The sequence below is a fragment of the Brienomyrus brachyistius genome, chromosome 2, assembly GCF_023856365.1.
Source record: "Brienomyrus brachyistius isolate T26 chromosome 2, BBRACH_0.4, whole genome shotgun sequence".
Lineage (NCBI taxonomy): Eukaryota > Metazoa > Chordata > Actinopteri > Osteoglossiformes > Mormyridae > Brienomyrus > Brienomyrus brachyistius.
The window spans coordinates 5,681,157-5,700,802 of NC_064534.1; the positions used below are offsets into that span (position 1 = coordinate 5,681,157).

The window sequence follows — 19,646 nt, forward strand, 5'->3', positions numbered from 1 at the left end:
GAAAGTGCTACCTGAGCATACCTTCCAACTGCTGAACAACCAGTGACCTGCATCTCCTCACTGCACTGCACTGTACTGCTGTTGTTAACCTCTATGGCACTGCTGTTTGTCTCGTATAGCAGTGTTGTTTGCCCAGTATTGCACTACTGGTTTCCCCATACTGCAGTCAGTTTGTGCATGCACCTGTCCTCTACCCTGTAACATATGAATTTCACTGTGTACCTCAAAACACATGCAACGTTGGGCATCCTATCCCAGGTGTTCCCCCATCCTTTCGCTGCCTCGGATAGGCTCCAATCTCCAATCCAAATAAATTTTTTGCCTATATGTCAGAAATGCTGCCCTCTACCTGTCAGCCGTAGCATTGCGCATGCGAGCACGGTACTCATGCTGCAACCACACCTGCTGTGGGGGCGTGGCCTCTAATGTGCTTTCAATCGAATACTTTTTATTCTCATGAAGGGCTATGCACAAAAACCCTTGCCTAACGTTTCCTTGATTACATGCGGAACTCCCACTCTAATATCTGACAAAGTGGTTGAACATTAAGAATTGTTAAGAGATGAACCCAGCCCTGATCAAATGAGGGGTGTGTGATTTGTTGTGGGTGAGGTATTTTTAATGGAATGCTTGTTCAGTCCAAAACGCCTGACGGCAAGACCATAAAAACCAAGAACAAGTTTAGACATTGTTCGTCTGGGACAGCTTGTAGCAAGCGTGAGACCAGTGGGTGTGTGCCTACATGTTCCATTCACCTTTGTACTTGGTCATTCGCTTTTCATCGCCCCCTGCTGGTGGTGATAAGCATGCCTTGAACCCGCGCCTCTCCCTTCCTCTCATCACCTTGTCATTCTGTTTGCCCTGCTGCCCCGAGCGATGCTTCTGGGAAGACGTCACATCAGACGGTTTCGCATACAAACCCAGTCATGTAGCTATTTACCATCACGTAACTTCAGATCAACAATATCTTTGTGTCAGGTGGCTCACAGTTATTGAACGACTAATTGTCGGCAGCTCCAAATTATCCAATTGTAATTGTAAAGGCAGGGCACCTCCCTATTCAATAATGCAGTCAATCGTGGGAAACTTGCTAAAGCCTACTGACTGTCGCTAAAAAAAAGAAAAAAAAAACCTTGATGCTGAAAGAAACTCGTAAAAACCCAAGAAGACCATATCTCCTTTGATCTGGGACTCACTGGAATGTAAACAGTACAAAACTGGTAAACACTACCAAATTCAACTACTCGGTTTCTTTAAAAATGCATAACAAATAAGTGCAATGTGTAACAACTATGTTAAGAATCGATGTTATAAATTGTGGAGAGACATATTTCATATGTTTCTCGCAAAACTGTCTGTGAAATAGCAGTGCACCAAAGGAATTCAAAAATGAATTAAAAAACTGCAATTCTGCGTGACAGTTATAAGGGAGGGCATTTCTTAACTAACTTAGTTACCCAGACTTGAATATCTACTTGTGTAGGGTGTGGTTGTGGAGGGATCCCACGAGTCCTGTTTTTAGTGGCAGGCCTGGTCTGGGGGTGCAGTCGGTTCAGTGGGTTCATCGACATCTGTCGCCATCGGCATCATGGGTTTTATTTAGCCCTGGCTGGTTTCAGAATCCCCAATGTGGTGTCGGGTTACCAGTACGAGTGCTTGGGTCTTACACCAGTACCGGGGAACCCATGGATGCATTTGTATAATAAAACCCTCTATAGGTGGCCTGTGATTTAATTTATGTCGTTAGTGGCATGGAACACTGAAGAAGAACACTGAAGAAGAACACTGAAGAAGAACACTGAAGAAGAACACTGAAGAACACTGAAGAAGAACACTGAAGAAGAACACTGAAATGCAAATGTTTATGTTTTTCTCTGATTTCTGCTGATGTCATATTTTGCATTTCAGCTTCTGCAAATACAGTATCAGGTGGAAGAGACACATGGTGAGATGTGTGTGTGTGTGTGTGTGTGTCTGTGTGTGTGTGTGGGTTTCCATAGATCACATTTGGGGACCAAAATGTCCTCGAAGTGTGGTAATACCTGAAACTTCCTTACCTTTGGGGACATTTTTTCAGGTCCCTATTTGGATAACCTCAATTTGTAAATACAATCAAAAAAGTAAGTGTCTGTCTGCCTGTCTGTCTGTTCCTGCTCCGTACTTCCTGCTTCGGCCACTTGCTCCGGGCTCCCGTACTGGGTGTCCCCTGCCCCACGTCTTCCGATGGCTTCAGGATCCTCCCCGTGGCCCAGTATTGTACATGTGGCTGGAAGATGGACACCTGTCAGTTTAGTGTTTCCTGAATCCAGTCAGATTGTGAATCAATCTGCTGAAAGCATTTTAAACCACATTCATTGCTTTTTATTGTGAAGATCCATGAAATCATCAGAATGGCATTTAGTGTGCAGAAAATTCACTGGCCTGTTTGTGAGGGGTGGACCCAGTGATCTTGTATGAAATCTGTGCTATTTTGGTTTATCTCAGTAACGTTGTGGTGGTGTGGCCTCTCCCAAGTGAGCAAGTGAAACTTTGGGGTTTTCAGCTCCTGTTTGAGCAAGCTGTAGTACTTCATCTGGAGGAATGCTGTGGGAGGGCGTAACACCAACGATCCGCAGGGGAGACAAACCTGGATTTCGTGCGTGAAACCTTGCAGGTCTGAGCATGAATTCGAGTTTACTCAAGACTAGTTTACTAAAGACAGCTGATATGTTAAACCATGATCGCATTTCTGAAATTACGTTATTGTGCATCCTATTAACTGTCGTTTTTCTCGACATAGATCTAGAGAATAAATCTTGTACTGGCATTATTTGGACATTAAGGACATGTTCTGATTAAAATGCTCAGCAGGCCTTTGCTATTGTAGCTTTGATAAAGTTCTTATCTACCTGATTGACTGCAATTTTGCACAGCATCTTTCAAATACTGTTGTACTTTATGTGATTGTGTTCTTGTTCAACTGCCCTGTGTGTCTTTAATTGACCCTCGGGGACAAATAAAGTTTTGAATTGAATTGAATTGAATTGAATTGAATTGAATTGAATTGAATTGAAAGGTTCCACCTGACAAGGTGAATCAGTTATCTGTGACCTATGTGGGCTAATCTTTTGTTGTGCTGAAATGTACTTAACATCACAGATCAAATTACATTTGCCATGAGAAATTTATAGTATTTTTCGTCACACAGTAACCTTAGCAGTGATGTAAAAAAGCATCAGGTGGATCCGATGGGCATCGCGCCACGAGACTGACCATTCAGTGTGTGGATTACTGTCAGATAAAGGAGACAATACATACTAAAGAATGCATCTGTGGCAAAGTACCAGCAGGAGGCTCAGAATGACACAAAAACATTCTAATTTAAAAAAAAGCATACCACGAAAAACAACAAAGCAGACAGCGGAAACCAAAAAAGGGCGACGTTGTTTTTCTGATTAACTTGTTTTGTTGTGAGTAATCTGTGTGGGTGGTTTCATATTCAGTAGCTCAGCTTCTTTCTGGTCACGTCTGGTCAGTATTATGATATTTACATTTCAGAAGTCCTTCCTGGCTGGCAGGGGATGGATGCGTATCGATACTCAAGAATGGCCACGGCCAGTCAACAATTTTTACTGCCGGAGAGGATTCTGACAACCCAGTGGCTCAAATGCTGATCTGTCGTTGTCCTGAGCAGGAACGGAGTTTTGGAGGCTAAGAGGATTTACAAGCAGATAAACCTTCATCCAGTGCTGAAATGGAAGGGAATAACCACTGTGTGCTGAAATTAAAACTCCTACATGAACCTGCATTTTCATAAAGGCATTGCCTTTAGCCGGACACCCATAAGCGCACGTTGGTACCAGTTCATAAAAAAAATAAAAAAATTAAAAAACGTGTGATTAATGTGAAACTGCAACACTACTTACCCCACATGTGGGAGATAAAGGCAAAGATAATCTTACACATGCACTTCACCTGTACAGCCCATATATAGAAGACATGGGGCACCAGACAATGTAGGATATGGAGCTTCAAGGCTCAGACTGCTTCATAGCTGTTGGAAACTGTAGAAATGCAGGAGATCATCTGTAAGGCCTACAAATGCACATAGCTGGCAGCCGAATGGCGAAGGCACCGACGAGATCTCCAGGGAGAAGCCTTAGAAGAATTTGGGGTTCTCAGTGGATGGGGGGGGGGAGTTTCAAACGTCTGTAGAAACACTTATGAGGTGCCAGAAAACAGAACTGGGGGCACAGGTCTCTCAGCTTCCACTGCCCATGGAACGTTTTCTCCAGTCCCATCCAGGTCTTGGTGGTAATAAAGCTCACAGTTTGTTCAAGTTAAAGGAGACTCTTTATTAGATTTATATATATATATATTTACAAGGGGAACCAACTCAGGGCTCATACAATCCAGTGAAGAACTCTGGTCCGGAACACACTCAGTCCACAAGAACCTTCTTGAAAATGCACTGAGGGAATTTTGGAAATTTGTGGTTCATATGACAGATATAACAACTGAAATAGAGTTTTGTGACAAAAAACAGGGAAAGACCAAAGCTCATTTTTTGGAATGTCCCCAGCATAATGGCCCAGTTTCTGATAAATAGTTAAAAAACTTACAAACACTTCATGTATACTTCCAATACACACTTTATAACTGTAATTCATTAATAGTCCTTGTGGTGTGTTTGAAAAAATCTAAAGTGAGTCAAATGTAGGGTAGCATGTTTATTTAATCCTTTCATACGTGTGTGTAAATATGTTTTGGAGGGGGGGGGGCATGTCTGCGTCATTCAGCTTTGTGGTGAGAAAACAAGGGGGGGCTTTTCTCAATACGGAATCCAGTTGGCACTGGTGAGGATAGTCATGTGACACTGTTATGGGCATGTTTGCTGGGCTGGGGTGGGGGGGATAGCTACTCCCCCCAACTCTGTCTGTTTGGATCTCTCACACCGAACGTGCCGTTCCCTGAAGTTCATTGGCTGTCATCAAAATGGCCAACACAGACTGTACTCTGTGTACTAACTAAGCATCAGTTGCATAGAATGCGATAGCAAATGCAACTAGTGTGCATGTGGTGACACAGATGTGTGGGGCGGGGAAGCGTTGTTCTTCTGAGCAGGACGATTTAGAGACTGTCCTCTTCGGGCAGCATGGAAGAGTCCCAACCCCCTCTAATCACTGAAGATGTCCTGCCTTACAGGACTCTGACAGCTATTGACAGCATTCAAAGTATATCTGTGGATCTGTGTGTGATGTGAGGCACCACAGCACTGAATGGGGATAAAACGGGAAAACAAAGAAACAAACAAAAAACCTTCCTCATGTTGTGGTGGACAGACAATGGGGGACTGACCATGATGGACAGACAGACCATGGTGGACAGACCATGAGGGACAGACCTTGAGGGACAGACCTTGGGGGACAGACAGACCGTGGGGGACTGACCATGATGGACAGACAGACCATGGGGGACTGACCATGATGGACAGACCATGGGGGACTGACCATGATGGACAGACAGACCATGGGGGACAGACCATGATGGACAGATAGACCATGGGGGACTGACCATGATGGACAGACTATGGGGGACAGACCATGATGGACAGACAGACCATGAGGGACAGACCTTGGGGGACAGACCATGAGGGACAGACCTTGGGGGACAGACTATGAGGGACAGACCTTGGGGGACAGACCATGAGGGACAGACCATGATGGACAGACAGACCATGGGGGACTGACCATGATGGACAGACAGACCATGGGGGACAGACCATGATAGACAGACCATGAGGGACAGACAGACCATGATGGACAGACCATGAGGGACAGACCATGATGGACAGACCTTGGTGGACAGACCATGACGGACAGCTCATGATCAAATGATCCTGGTTTGCCTTTACTCTTGTACCCTTGAACGAGAAACTAGCCCTGAATTCCGCTTACACAAGCAGGTAAAAACTGTACAGCATTTTTGATCACCTCAGCCAGAAAACAGAAAAGCAAAAACAAAAGAGACTCATCACCGTCTTCTTGGGCAAAAACTGGCTTCCACACCCCTGGTGCCCCAGCAAGCTCTTGCACTTCCCTAACAACTCTCTGTGCATCAGCAGGTTCCAATGTTAACCCCCCAAGAAAACACAGCAGCCCCCCTCAGCACATTTTAAAAATATAATTACCACAATAACTTGCGAAGTAAAGGAAATGAATGCCACTGGGGTAAATGAGTGTCAGTCATGCCAGGGAATATTAAAAGAATTTGCGAGAAATGCAAAACATTTTGCAGAAGCTGAAATGCAAAACATTCTCATTTTATCGTCAAAGGTACAAAATGCTCTTAGATATGACTTAGCAGTGGCACTCTGACTGTTGGCCTTGCGCTGGTACGACCCAGAAGTGGAGAAAAGCGAGACAAGTTCTGCCCCTATTCACCCAGACAAAGGAGAAGTCCGCTACAAAATGAAAAAGAAAATTAAGTGTTTTTTTTTTTTTTTACTAGCGGAGATGAATCCGATATGATGTGAGTTAAATGGAAAAAATAAAAAGACACTGAATAATAATGAAACTTTTCCTATGGGAACATGGGCCTCCTGGCCTGAGTCCAAGGACACTTGGTGATAAATGCTTCAGGGAAATCGGACCCACTCCTCAGAGTGAACCGCAGGATTGGCGAGTCTCTGTCTGCCCACCAGCCCATCCACTGAGCAGGCTGCACTCGCTCAGACTGAACCGATAGTCTTATACATTCCTCTAATGCCTTAAGACACCTCTGTTCATTCAGCTCACATTTTACTGCTAATTGTTTGTACTGCCACTGCGTTCAGGGACAGGTTGTTTTGCTTCAGGTAATAATTCTGAATTAATTATGAATTCTTACTTCAATTTACACTGAAAACTTACTTTCCTTTGTTGGCCCTTGAATCATTTGAGCATAATTTCTGTAAATCAAATAGTACACTAATAGTGTACCACTACTATTACTATTATTATTATTATTATTATTATTATTATTATTAATAACTATCAGAGACTCCGGGAGCCAAAAGAGTTTGTTTAGGAAGGATGTGTGCATAGATGCCAGCCTATGTTGGACTTGTCCACAATACTACACAGACAGGCAAAAAAGTAAATGTATGCAATCATAATTAATAATGTTTTTATTACAGGAAATGAAAAAAAAATCAGTCTTAGTTCTTGATTTGAGTCAGTTTTCCTATTGATACTAACTGAAATGTGTCATAAATGACGAGGTACAATGGAAGGATTTTCCCATCTCCCCGCTGCTGATGTCCGGCTCGAATTCTGGTTCCCCAGCTCAGCACCTCCCACCCCCATCTGCTTCTCCAGCCCCTCCCCCACTCCAGAGCCTGCCACGATACTCCACCAAACCTCACGGTGAGTTTTCACCCGCGGGAGGCAAACTGTCCCCAGAAAAGCCTACGCCGCACTACCTTAAAACCGTACCGCATTTTTCTTGAATCAACAGCAAAACAAAAAAAACCTAGACTCTCCTCGAGGGAAAAGGGTCTCCCGCGACATTTTATGTACATTTTATGTAAATACTAACATTATTTAAAAGCGACGGCAGCCCAAGCCCATAAACTGCCGCGCTGACAGTCAGGAAAGACAAGGACGCCTTTTTGAAATTAAGATATTCTCTGGAACAGACCCATGTGCTGCGTGTCACCACGGAGACCCTGAGTCAATGACCTCCAGTAACCCCATCCAAGGTGAGGCCACATGCCAGGAGCCAATCAGACGGCTCCCAGATCATGCAGTTTCCCTAGGCCAATCAACAATATGGGTTTTTTTTTTTCCATCCGAGTCCTTTGAAACGCTGAGTAATTTAACACCCATGGGAGGAAAGATTTCCCCCCTTCCTGTTAACCTACATGTTCTCGTTATACCCTGAAAATGCTGTTCTGTATAAGTTACAGAATATTTGTGAATAAAACACATTTGCCCGAGTACAATAATCTGCATTATTTTGGCTTCACTTAATGTGCTAATCGCCTCACTTGCGTGTCACTTTCGAGAAAAGCGTATGCTAAGTAAATTAACGGATACATTATATATATATATAAATATTTTTGTAAAACTTTAATGTTTTATGATACAATAATTTCTCAGACAATATATGAATGTTTTTCAGATAGAAAAATAACTATGCGAAAAAACTTTTTAAAACTTACCCCTAACGAATTCAAACAATACGAACAGTAAGAACATTTTCAGTTTTTTAAATGCGTTACCATCCAGATCACATCACTGCAACCTGAGGCTCTGAGCGATTGGCTCAGTTGTCAGTCGTGGCCCCTGTGCTGTCAGGTGAGAACCAGTATGTGCTGAGAGACCCTGGTGGACATGGAGCATAGAGGACAGCGTGTGGCTTAGGGGGCTAAGCCTGTGATCAGAAGGTCCTTCAGCCAGGCCCTTAACCCCCCAGCTCCCAAGGCGCAGTCCAAGCTGGCTAATGTGGTGAGCAAAATGGGGGAAGTGAAAAGAGAATTTCTCCATTAAAATATCAATTATTAAATGTGCCCTTCCTGACAGCCTTCCTGCACAGCAAGGCAGATAATGAACACAACAAATAAAACAACTCCAGTATGTTTAGATGAAGGAAACGTAACATTACACACACTTTGGGTGTATTTAAACACACAACAGTAATAATAATATGTGTTCAGTTAAACCGACTCAACTCACAAACTGACAGAGGTGAATTATTGCCCAAACCTTTGGAAAGGTGAGGCAGGAAATCGTTTCTCACAATGCAGATCGTGCTCTATTTTGGCACGTTACCATTTATCTAGAAACCAGTATCACCTCACATACTGAGAAACGGGTTCGCTATCTCTTGGGTAACAGTCAGCCAACCGAAACATTATCGCAGAAACTGTTTGTGCTTTGCAGAGAAGAAAAATGTTTCTTACAATACAAAGGAACTTCTTTTCCCTTGTGGTTTGAGCTCTGGCAGTTGTAGATTATTCTGGTTTTACCAAGAAAATAATAATAATAAAGACGGTTTTGTTACATAGTGAAGTTGTAACACTATGCACACTTATGATGTATTATTTTAAGAACGCTTTCTGCAAAATGTCTTTACATGCTAAGAAAAATGAGTCTGAAAGGGTAAATTCAAAATTTAGTATTTAAATCTAAAAAAATTTCTAATCATCTATAAAAACTATTGAGAATTATTATAGATAATTTCAGATTAAAACAGATACTGGCCTAATCCATAATTTATAGCCAATTCTCATGGAGTTCATTAGTCAGTTTTGGGTCTGTTACTGGCAGACGTCTATCGGTCAGTTAGATTTTTTTGTTAATCATTATAAGAATTCCATGCTTATGAGTCCCAGCCTCCAGCACATGGAAATAAGTCACTCTAGATGCTGCATCGGGGGCAGCATGGTGGTGCAGTGGTTAGCACTGTAAGGGGCGGCATGGTGGTGCAGTGGTTAGCATGGTGGTGCAGTGGTTAGCATGGTGGTGCAGTGGTTAGCACTGTAAGGGGCGGCATGGTGGTGCAGTGGTTAGCACTGTAAGGGGCCCGAGTTCGAGTCTCCTCCTGGGTCACATGTGTGTGGAGTTTGCATGTTCTCCCCATGTCGTCGTGGGGTTTCCTCCAGGTACTCCGGTTTCCCCCCACGGTCCAAAAACATGCTGAGGCTAATTGGAGTTACTAAATTGCCCCTAGGTGTGCATGTGCATGTGTGAGTGAATGGTGTGTGAGTGTGCCCTGCGATGGGCTGGCCCCTCATCCTGGGTTGTTCCCTGCCTCGTGCCCATTGCTTCCAGGATAGGCTCCGGACCCCCGCGACCCAGTAGGATAAGCGGTTTGGAAAATGGATGGATGGATAGATGCTGCATCTCCTCAATGATATTAAGTTGGCCGACGACCAAACCATCGACGAGATCAACAGTGGGGGCGAGGCTGCCTACAAAGATGAGGTCAACTTCCCGACATGATGAAGCTTGGAGGAGATGCCTGCAGACTTCTGCTTGAATCGGTTCAGCGTGCACACATCGACCTACACTGACCTGATGTTTCAGGTTCCTGGGCGCCAATGTCACTGAAGCTCAATCCTGGTCAATACACAAAAAGATCATAGCTGTACCCATTCTACCTTTGCAGATTTAAGAAGTTTGGCTTGTCATCCATTGTCTTGGGGAATTTCCGCAGGTTTACCATAGAGAGTATTGTGACCTGCTGCATCACTACTGGGTATCAGAGCTGTACGGTCCCTGATTGCAAACCCGTGCAGAGCGGTGAAGATGCAGGTAGATGCATTACAAAAACCAGGTCTATCGTCAAGGACCTTAGCCATTGTTTCATCGCCTGTATCTATTGCTGCGTGCTACACTGCTGTGCTTTAGATAAATAATCTTTGGTTTGATTTAATTGGTTATTACCTTTACTTTATGTAGCAGACACTTTTGCCCAAAATGAATTACAAGTGAGACGAATGGCACAAGCATTATAACACTCTAGGCTGAGCTTCTAATGAATGGCCACTCACTAGTGGATCAGGAGATAATGGACACATTTCAAATATAGCATGATCCTTGGTCTCTTGGCAACTGTTACTGAATAGGAGATTTTGGAGAAAGCATAGCATTAAATACAAAGAGATGTCATCATACAGACCTTCTTCTGTTTCTTTAGCTTACCGTTCACACTATAGCACATCATTCACATTCATATAACCTCTAAGGCTTTCAAATTGTCAGTTTCATTCACCACATTCCATACGTAAAGTATGTGCAGTTTGAATGAAACAGGACAAATATTTACATAGTTTGCAGTCAAAAAATTACTTCAATGTTCTTGAAAAGCTCACCATAATGAAAACAAATGAGACATGTGAATGTGTAATAATCCATTAGAACCTCGTTTGAACTTCCCAGGACCCGGCTAATCTGCCAGGGAATTACAGTTCAGCAGTGTCAAGAGGGCCTGTCTTTTGTTGCTCTTACACCAAATTACCTTTCAAGTGGCTCACTATCGCAGACAAATTTCCAAAGTGAAAATGAAATCAGGAGAGTTCTGCTAGTCGTGCCGCACTCCCGGAATCTTGATCGTTAGCTCTTTTCTTGATGTTCTGATAAAATCAATCGTGTTTGATATTATCATAGGTCTTTTAGTCTTGCCTCATGTAAGTAGTGATGTGAACACTGGCATTGTCTAGTGCATTGTTAGCATTAAACATATTATTCCCATTACACATTTGTGAGAAAAATGTCATTCTGAGAATACGCCCTGGCAGGGTTGACCGGTGACTGAGCTCAGTTTCCTTCATCACATTCCATACGTAAAGCATGTGCCATTTAAATGAAACAGAACAAATACTTACGTTTGCAGTCTAAAAATTACTTCAATGTTCGTGAAAACCTCACCACAATTAAAACAAACAAGGCGTGTAAATCTGTAAGCCTGTCTGCCTGGTCCTTTAAAGAAACAATTAATTTGCCAAGACATTACAACTATGTCGTACATAAACAGTCCTCGCCACAATTTTATGCAAAGGAATGTACTGAATTACAAAATCATTTCCACTACATAAACAGTAAAAAAGGAAAATAAAGATCATCTTCAATTTGTAGGACTTGGAAGGTTCAAGCACCTGGGTTGGCCAAGCATAACGTTTACAAAACATTAATTTAGCCGTGGATGTCTGCCAGGGGCTTTTTCTTTGAGGAGTATGAAGAAGTTTTGAGCTGTTGTAAGGACATTTCCATGTGACATCTACAGTGCAGGGTGGGTGTGTTTCCCTTTGGAATACCTTTCTTTTGATGCTTGCACTGTTCACACCTACGCACTGTTGACCAAACCATAATGGTGGGAATTATTCACTCCAGTTTAGGTAAATTATCTCTTTTACTGTTAGAGTACATTTTAACTACTAATTAAGCAGAACGTTACACCATCCTGTGCTTGAGATCAAATGAACTGAGAAAAGATCAAACAGAGAAACAGACCCTCACACTAGAGGTGTGGGATACAGAGCTAAGGTTCCCAAATAATTCATCAGATGCTCTTTTGCACTTCCCAGGACCCGTCTAATCTGCCAGGGAATTACAATTCAGCCTTTTCAGGAGGGTCTGTCTTTTGCTGGTCTTATGGTACGTTCGATCATTTCTATCCGAGTCAGAACTCGGATGAAAACGTCTCGAAACGTCATGAATAACGTCATGAAAAACTTCACGAAGAACGTCACTTCCTGTCCGAAACACGCCTCTTTTACAACGTTGATGTCCCCCATGACGTAATTTCAACATGGCGGCTTACACACTCAACAGTAATTCTATTTTATAAATCTTTAAAAATGTTTATTTTGTTAAATGTATTAATAGTTATAAAAGTAATTGCGCGTGTTCGATTTAGAGAATACCATATCGTGACCGTAAACAGTATCCTAGCAGTAATATCAGATTTGTACCAGACTTGTTAGTGTCTTTGCTTTGTTTGCTTCCCGAAAAAAAGAACATCGCTATGAATGTACTAAGATATTTTATAAAGCTTTTAATGTGGTTTGACTAGCTTGTGTTTCTTGTTTGTTTGTCTCGCGGAAAAAAAAATCTTACTCCAAAACTGATAAAATATAAAGCAACAACAGACAGCAGCGTATTCATGGAGGCGGCCATGTTTGTTCCGAGTTGTGGTAGCTCGAACGGGAGATTGTCGGACGTGATGTCACACAACTCGGAATTTCCGAGTTCCGAGACAAAAACGAATCCACCGTTACACCAAATGGAAATGGATTTTCAACGTCGGAATGAAATCCTGCTAGTCCTGCCAGAGTTGTGCCGCACTCCAGTAATCTCGATCGCCAGGTATCGTCTTGATGTTCAAATAAAATCAACTGCGTTTAATATTATCATAGGTCTTTAGTCTTGGCTCATGTAAGTAGTGATGTGGACATTGTCAGCAGTCAACAGGTGAGCTCTCTCCAGCCCCAAACAGGAATCAGCAAAGTAGGAACCGGATCTTAGGTAGGTTAGAGGGACATGTAGGAGTCTCGGAGGAGGCTTCACAAACCATGGTTCTCTTGGACTCTGGAAAAGGAATAGAAACCGGTGAAGCTGTGTAATTCAGCTTCATTATTAAACAATTCTTCTCTTACTGTAAATTTCTACCCGGAGCATAATGAGAACTAATCTCAAAAGGACTAACTGCACTTTTGCAAATAGTGACCCTGCAAGATCCTCAGCCCTTGCAAAATCACAGTCTGTGACAAAAATCTCTGTGACTAATGAGATGTTGTTTTTAGATGTAGGAGAGTGCCAGCCCTTAGCCTTTAAAAAGTCTTTTCCGGGTCTTCCCAAACGTCTTATAGTGCATGGTTAGCATTAAACATATTCCAATTACTCATTTGTGAGAAAAATTAAATGCCGTCAAAGTTAATTCTGAGAATTTGCCCTGGCACGTTTGACAGGAGAATGAGTTCCAAAACATACCAAACAATGCCAAATTTTAATCTTTTCTTTCTTGTTTAAGCAAATTAGTGCACATGAAAACTGTCAAAATTCCCCACATTGAAGACTGTAAATCCAGTTGCTGCCAAGGGGCTTTCTGAAACATTCTTTTGTGATTTCCGAAATATTTTCCCATACTAGATATTCGCAGGGTTCAAACCACCAGGAAGCTCTGTGTGTGTCCGACACTAGAGCCTTCATTGTGCTTTTGTTACTGAACACTGCATAAATACGAACCAAAACTGAGCCACTCGAAAACGAGATCGTAACCGGATGGCTGCAGGGATGGCGGATCCACGCTAAGAACAAAGAGCTGTGCTTGGAAAGCCCGATTTCCCACAGAAGCAGGCGAATAAAGCTACCCAGCACCTAAAGGGCAGGCTGGGAGGAGAGGCAGGGAGTGATGGCAAGGCCTGTCCTCTCCCTGACACACCCTACTCGCATCCTGGGACTCCTCTCTGGATCTAAGCACCCAGCCTTGATCGGGTGAACAGCCCTCATGATTTCTTACTTCTTACCGGCCTCTCATCCTGCCACAGAGCCACACACACACACCACAAAAAAAAATTGTTGCTAATTCCAAGAAATCTGACGATTTCTCACTGGCTACCAAAATCTAATCGCGTTCATCATTTCCAGGCAGAATTCATGTCTAAATGTGAGAATCTGGCGACAAAGTCTTGTGCTTTCGTTGATGTACAAAGCATTCAGCTTTTTAAGCGTTGGAATGGACAGCGCTCTGTTCACCTACACTTTTCTTGGGTCAGCTGGTGATGTCGCAAGCCCAGGTTTCGATTCCAAAAGACATTTATGTTTCCCTGCGTAGCTTGGCATACTTCACCTCAGTGTAACCTCTGGCCAAACGCAAGCTGGAGCTATCAGATCGATCTCAGTTCTGAGTTAACCCTGATTTTCTCTCAGTTTGCCCAAATGCCGTTCATACCACCTGGCTTTTTGCTATGTCTGCAGGGTGTAATGTCAACCACTGCGGAACCAGCCCTTTGTCTATAGGCGCTGAGAAGTGCTTCCAGATTTGCTTCCGCCCACCTCCTGCATTTGTAACTGGTATGAATCTTTGTTTGAGAACTCAAAGTCCTGGCGCAAGGCCGAGAATGAAATGAAAGAAGTGGAAAAATCTCAGGCCACACCACTACGGGGGGCGGGGCTACAGCTGTTGACTCCGCCCCCCAAAGCAGTCACTGGACCTCGCCTCTCACCCCACCAGGAGCGCGGCTGTGGTTTTAATGGGATCCACGTGCCTTGTGGTTGCCCTTTGCGGAGCCGATGATAAACCCCCTCCCCCCCCAGGCGTCTTTCCTTCCACACGTCACCTTTACAGCTCCATTGGAGGTCCGACCCTCCGCTGTGCACAAATGTCGCGTTATGGAAAGATTCAGCCAATGGCGCTTTCAGAAGTTTCAGAAGTATGAGGAGTAGATTGGACATTGTGCATTAATGGTTCTCATTGTTTTTTATATCAGAAGAATCTACAGAGGAAACATTTGATAGATTTGTGTATTGTGTGGCTCACATTCAGGGGGCCCAGCACTTTACAGGGGCCCTATTTCAGCTGCATGAACTCAAAAGTCTCCCCCTCAGCTGTGATGTAATCTCCACCATCCATCCATCCATCCATCCATCTATCCATCCATCCATTTTCTATAATCACTTATCCTATTCAGGGTTGCGGGGGGTCCGGAGCCTATCCCAGAGGCTACAGGTGCAAGGCAGATAATCTCCACTAATATATGCATTTTAAACACAGCGTCTTTTAGCATCTTCCACACACGACTGTCACAGCGGTGGGCCTGACAGCCCCTAACCAGCTTGCTGCAGGACATACATCTGACCAGGTGCATTCTGGGAAACAAGAGCAGGGTGATGTTTGTAATCCTTGCAGAGCACTAAACCTGGCCTTCTACCTTTCAGCTGCCTCACTGACTGTAACAGTGACTCCATTAGCAGGTTTTACACAAGAGGAGCTTTGTGTTTGCTGGGTAAATGGGTCACACGCCACTTACCAAAGATCTGAAGCTAATGGAGGCCATGTCTCAGGCCACGCTGAAATAGTTATGCATCGTTTTACCTCCTTTTTCCAGCATCAGCCTTTGCCATTAATTCCTCAGGACAGCAGTGATATGAAGTTTCTTATTGTTAAAACAGATTATATCCATGCCACCCAATTTCCATCCACTTATCCAATGCAGGGTTACAGTGAGCCTGCACCTGGTCCCCGAGGACCCCAGACAGTGCACATTTTTGCTCCCTCCCAGCTCCCAGCACACCTGCAGCAGGTATTGGGTGTTCAGCCTCTTTCTGACTCTGCCGGCTAACTGCATGACCTACTTCTCAGGAACATTGTACAGGTCAGCGGTTCACAAACTGTGGGTACGAGGTGATTTTCTGAATATCCCAAAATCAAGTTTATATATATTTCTTACCAGCCACCCAGCTCTACAAAACTTATTGCTAGCAGTTTGGTAATTGGTCAAAATTCATGGCGAGGAAGACAGTAAAATTTATCCTTGAAGAATTTGTCATGGGGGAATTTAATCGTGTCATTTTTGCTTGCACATAAAAGATGATGGTCCCGTCCAGGAAATATGCCATTGTCATTTTTTGTCAGCTTATTTGCCATTTGTATTCAGGCTCATCTTAACTAGTTAAGCCTCATAATAAATGTGCTTATTTCCAAAGCTAACGGTTTTTGTTTGCTTGAGTTCATTTTTCACAAGTTTGGCATCCGGTACATAATACAAATTTAATGTACACTTGTACCTGCCGGGCGACTTTTTGCCGGCTAATTGGAGCTTGTGTGCGCAGTCGAAAACCATCTAAGCAGCGGTAACATTTGATCTCAGAAGAAAATCACAATGGGGTCTGTATGACATTACATGGTAATTACTCAGTTATGCCGTTGGCGTGTCTGTTGCGATTCTTATTGTTATGTGATGGAAAATGTTGGTTGGAGTGCAAAGGACATTTTGAGACATTGATGTTAAGACACAAAGAAACACGTTTACTACCTAACTGGCGGATTGTGCAGATTGGCATGTAAGCGGACTGAGCAACAAACAAATAGCTGTAGCTTCAGAGTTACACGTGACAATTAGGACTTTCACATTTACAGTAATTCTACAAATTGTAGAGCTTTGTGTCAGGAGTAGGAATTAGATGGGGGGAGCATCTTCTTGTGGTTATTATTATCATTATTATTATTATTATTATGGCTGTTGTTCTTGTTGCTGATGTTATTATTATGAGTGTAAGTAGTGTAACATAATGATGAATTATAGGGTACAGAGGCTTATTGTATGTGAACATTGGTTCTATACGTAAGTTGATGTCTTCCCATGTGTATATGTGTGTTGTACAGTAGGGTTACTATAGTTACGATAGTGCCTGCATATATGGATGTGTGGGACTGGCTGTTCAGTAAATCTGTAATTTAATGATGTGTGACCTTTATAGATGTATAAATGGGGCTTTACAGTTTGACGCATCACAGCAGTGAAACCCTCCCCGAGCCACATCTGTACCTGACGCCCGACTCATTGGGAGAAACCCCAGCGGGAGGGATTACCGTGAACCATCAGTCACTTCCTATTGGGTCAGACCATGTGATCGGTAGCACACAGTACTTCCCACAGTTTTTTCACACGCTAGGTTTTGACCAAATAAGGAGAACCGGAGTCGGTCATCATTAACCTTGCATTAGTTTGAAGCCTGTTTTGGTTATCAAGGTGTTTCTCAATCTTTTCTGCATTTACTAAACACGTCGACTGCTTCACTTGTTAGTAACACTTTGAATCCATTTGAAAAACCAAGTATGTGTTGAAAGCTTTCCAGAATGGAAGCTGCTGGGCTCTTTGTGAGGAGTTTAAATTCTCCTCAGTTATGCGCAAATTGCAGCCACTAGGTCGGTTCTAGCAGCTGAACTTGAGGTTACATACAGGGTCTGCACTCAAATGGGAAGAGGTCATTTGGAGAAAGTACAAATCCAGACCAGGATTTTGTTTCAACCAACCAGCTGAGTACTCTGTGACTGTGACTCTTTATGCTCAACTGATTGGTTGAAGCTAAATCGCGGTCTGGATTTGTACTTTCTGGACCTGAAATTTTCACCTCTGACAATCACTTGGACATACAGCTTTGGGAACCAGGAAAAAATAGCAATATATTCTGGAAACGGATGTCTACTGAGCGACCTCCTTTTAATGGATGTTGAAAGTTTTTCACTCATGTTGCATCTATTTGCTTAGATTACATCAGAGCCAGAAGGGACCAACTCAATAAGGGAATAATAGAATGACTGCCTGACTTTATCGAGATCATCTGTCCTGACCCCAAAAGCCACTGCAATCTGCTTGGGATTTTGAAAAATTGTACACAGATTAACAAAAAAATAAATGAAACATTTCTTTGATTCCTCAAATAAAATTCAAATGTGAATACCACTGGAGATCATCGCACGCCAAGCGTGCAAGGAGACACAGGGTGACTAGGGTGTCCCAGCGTGCACTTGGCACTGGAGGACAGTGCACAGTTGAAACAGTGGCTCGCTGAGACGTCAGTAGTGCCTCCATTTCCTCCCCTTCCCAGCAGTGTTTATGACGATACGGTAGCTTTTGGAGCCAGTGCGGCCCCGTGCCACTGGCCCAGTTTAAAAAGAGTTCCAGTGGGGGATACTGTCATCTTGGAGACCAAAGACATTCTTCTGCAGCCCTTTGTGATGATAATAAGAACTCAAGTGTTCCACTGTGGTCCATGGAAACAAGAAACCCACCCCCACCCCACCCCCTCCAGCAACCTTTACCCTCTGTATCCAAGCTTCCAGAGTGGTACCCCAGTGCAATCTTGTCCCACGGGACTGTGTTTGGGCAGGCATATCCCTCACATGTGAAGCAGGTCCAGCCTCTCTGCATGCCCTCTCACTGAGCCTGAGAGACTCGGAGCCTCTGGACCTTGATCAGAAGTCGTTGGCCACATCCAGGGATATTTTTAGATGGACATATGAGCCCATAAGCGAAGGCTATAATCTGCGCAGACTTATAAACGGGTTAAAAAGCCAGTTGGAGATGTTTTTACAAGGAGCTAATCAATTTTCGAAGTCCATTTAGCGCTGTTGTTGTAGCAGCACAGTAACCTTGTTACGTTCACCAGGGTTGGGGGCGAATGTGAAAATTTACGAGTAATACTCGGACCCCCCTAACCTCAGCCCATAATAATCTGCCAGCCTGTATGATACCATCAAAAGTCTGTACTGTAGACTTTGCATGTAATATTGCTTTGTCATTTCTTATCCAGACCTTTTAGTATAATATTGAAACCATGTAAATTACGCACATATACAGTATATACAAAGTTACTACTGTGTGCGTTTTGGACCCTTAATTGAAAATGCAATATTGGCGTCACTGAAAAGTTTAAATGCAAGACACGCGAGATCACAAGGCCACATAGACAGCTAATCCATGAGTGTAGGCATGTACCCAAAGAGGCATGTACCCAAAAAATAAAATTTAATTTCAATTTTAAGATGTAGCAGGATTGGAGTCTCTGCCATGGTTCCATGTGTGTGGAGTTTGCATGTTCGTGTCGTCGTGGGGTTTCCTCCGGGTACTCCGGTTTTCCCTCCACAGTCCAAAAACTGAGGTTCATTGGAGTTACCAAATTGCCCGTAGGTGTGCATGTGTGAGTGAATGGTGTGTGAGTGTGCCCTGCGATGGGTTGTCGCCCAGCCCTGGGTTTGTTCCCTGCCTCGTGTCCATAGTCTGCAGGATAGGCTCCGGACCCCCCGTAACACTGCTTAGGACAAACGGCTTCAGAAAATGGATGGATTTTATGTGATAAAAATCACTTCGAGTATTGTTCCTGGCTTACGCATCATCTGCGAGTCTCTGCGATCTTTCAGCGTGCTCCACCTACTGTGGCACCCAGGGAGCTGGGGGTAAAGGCCTTGCTCTAGGGCTTGAACCAGCAACTCCATCAGTGCAGGTTTAGTCCACTGAGCCACATGAGCCATTTTTATAACATAATAGAAATTTTCCAGGTTCTAGGTGTCTGTGTGCAAGAGTTGCAAATAGACAGCAACATGGTACAAGGGAAGGCTCGCCTCACTCCTTTCTTGTGTATTTATGGAATTTGTAGCGGAATTTTAAGGGACGCAGTTTG

The 19,646-nt window shown here is 43.5% G+C and overlaps 1 long non-coding RNA gene across 1 annotated transcript; it reads left to right on the plus strand.

Moving 5' to 3' along the window:
- The first annotated feature begins 1,564 nt into the window (after positions 1-1,564).
- On the plus strand, positions 1,565-4,208 carry LOC125722503 (uncharacterized). Its single transcript, XR_007386423.1, has 3 exons — positions 1,565-1,945; positions 2,543-2,653; positions 3,538-4,208. It is a non-coding gene; the product is annotated as an uncharacterized LOC125722503 (long non-coding RNA).
- Positions 4,209-19,646: the final 15,438 nt, after the last annotated feature.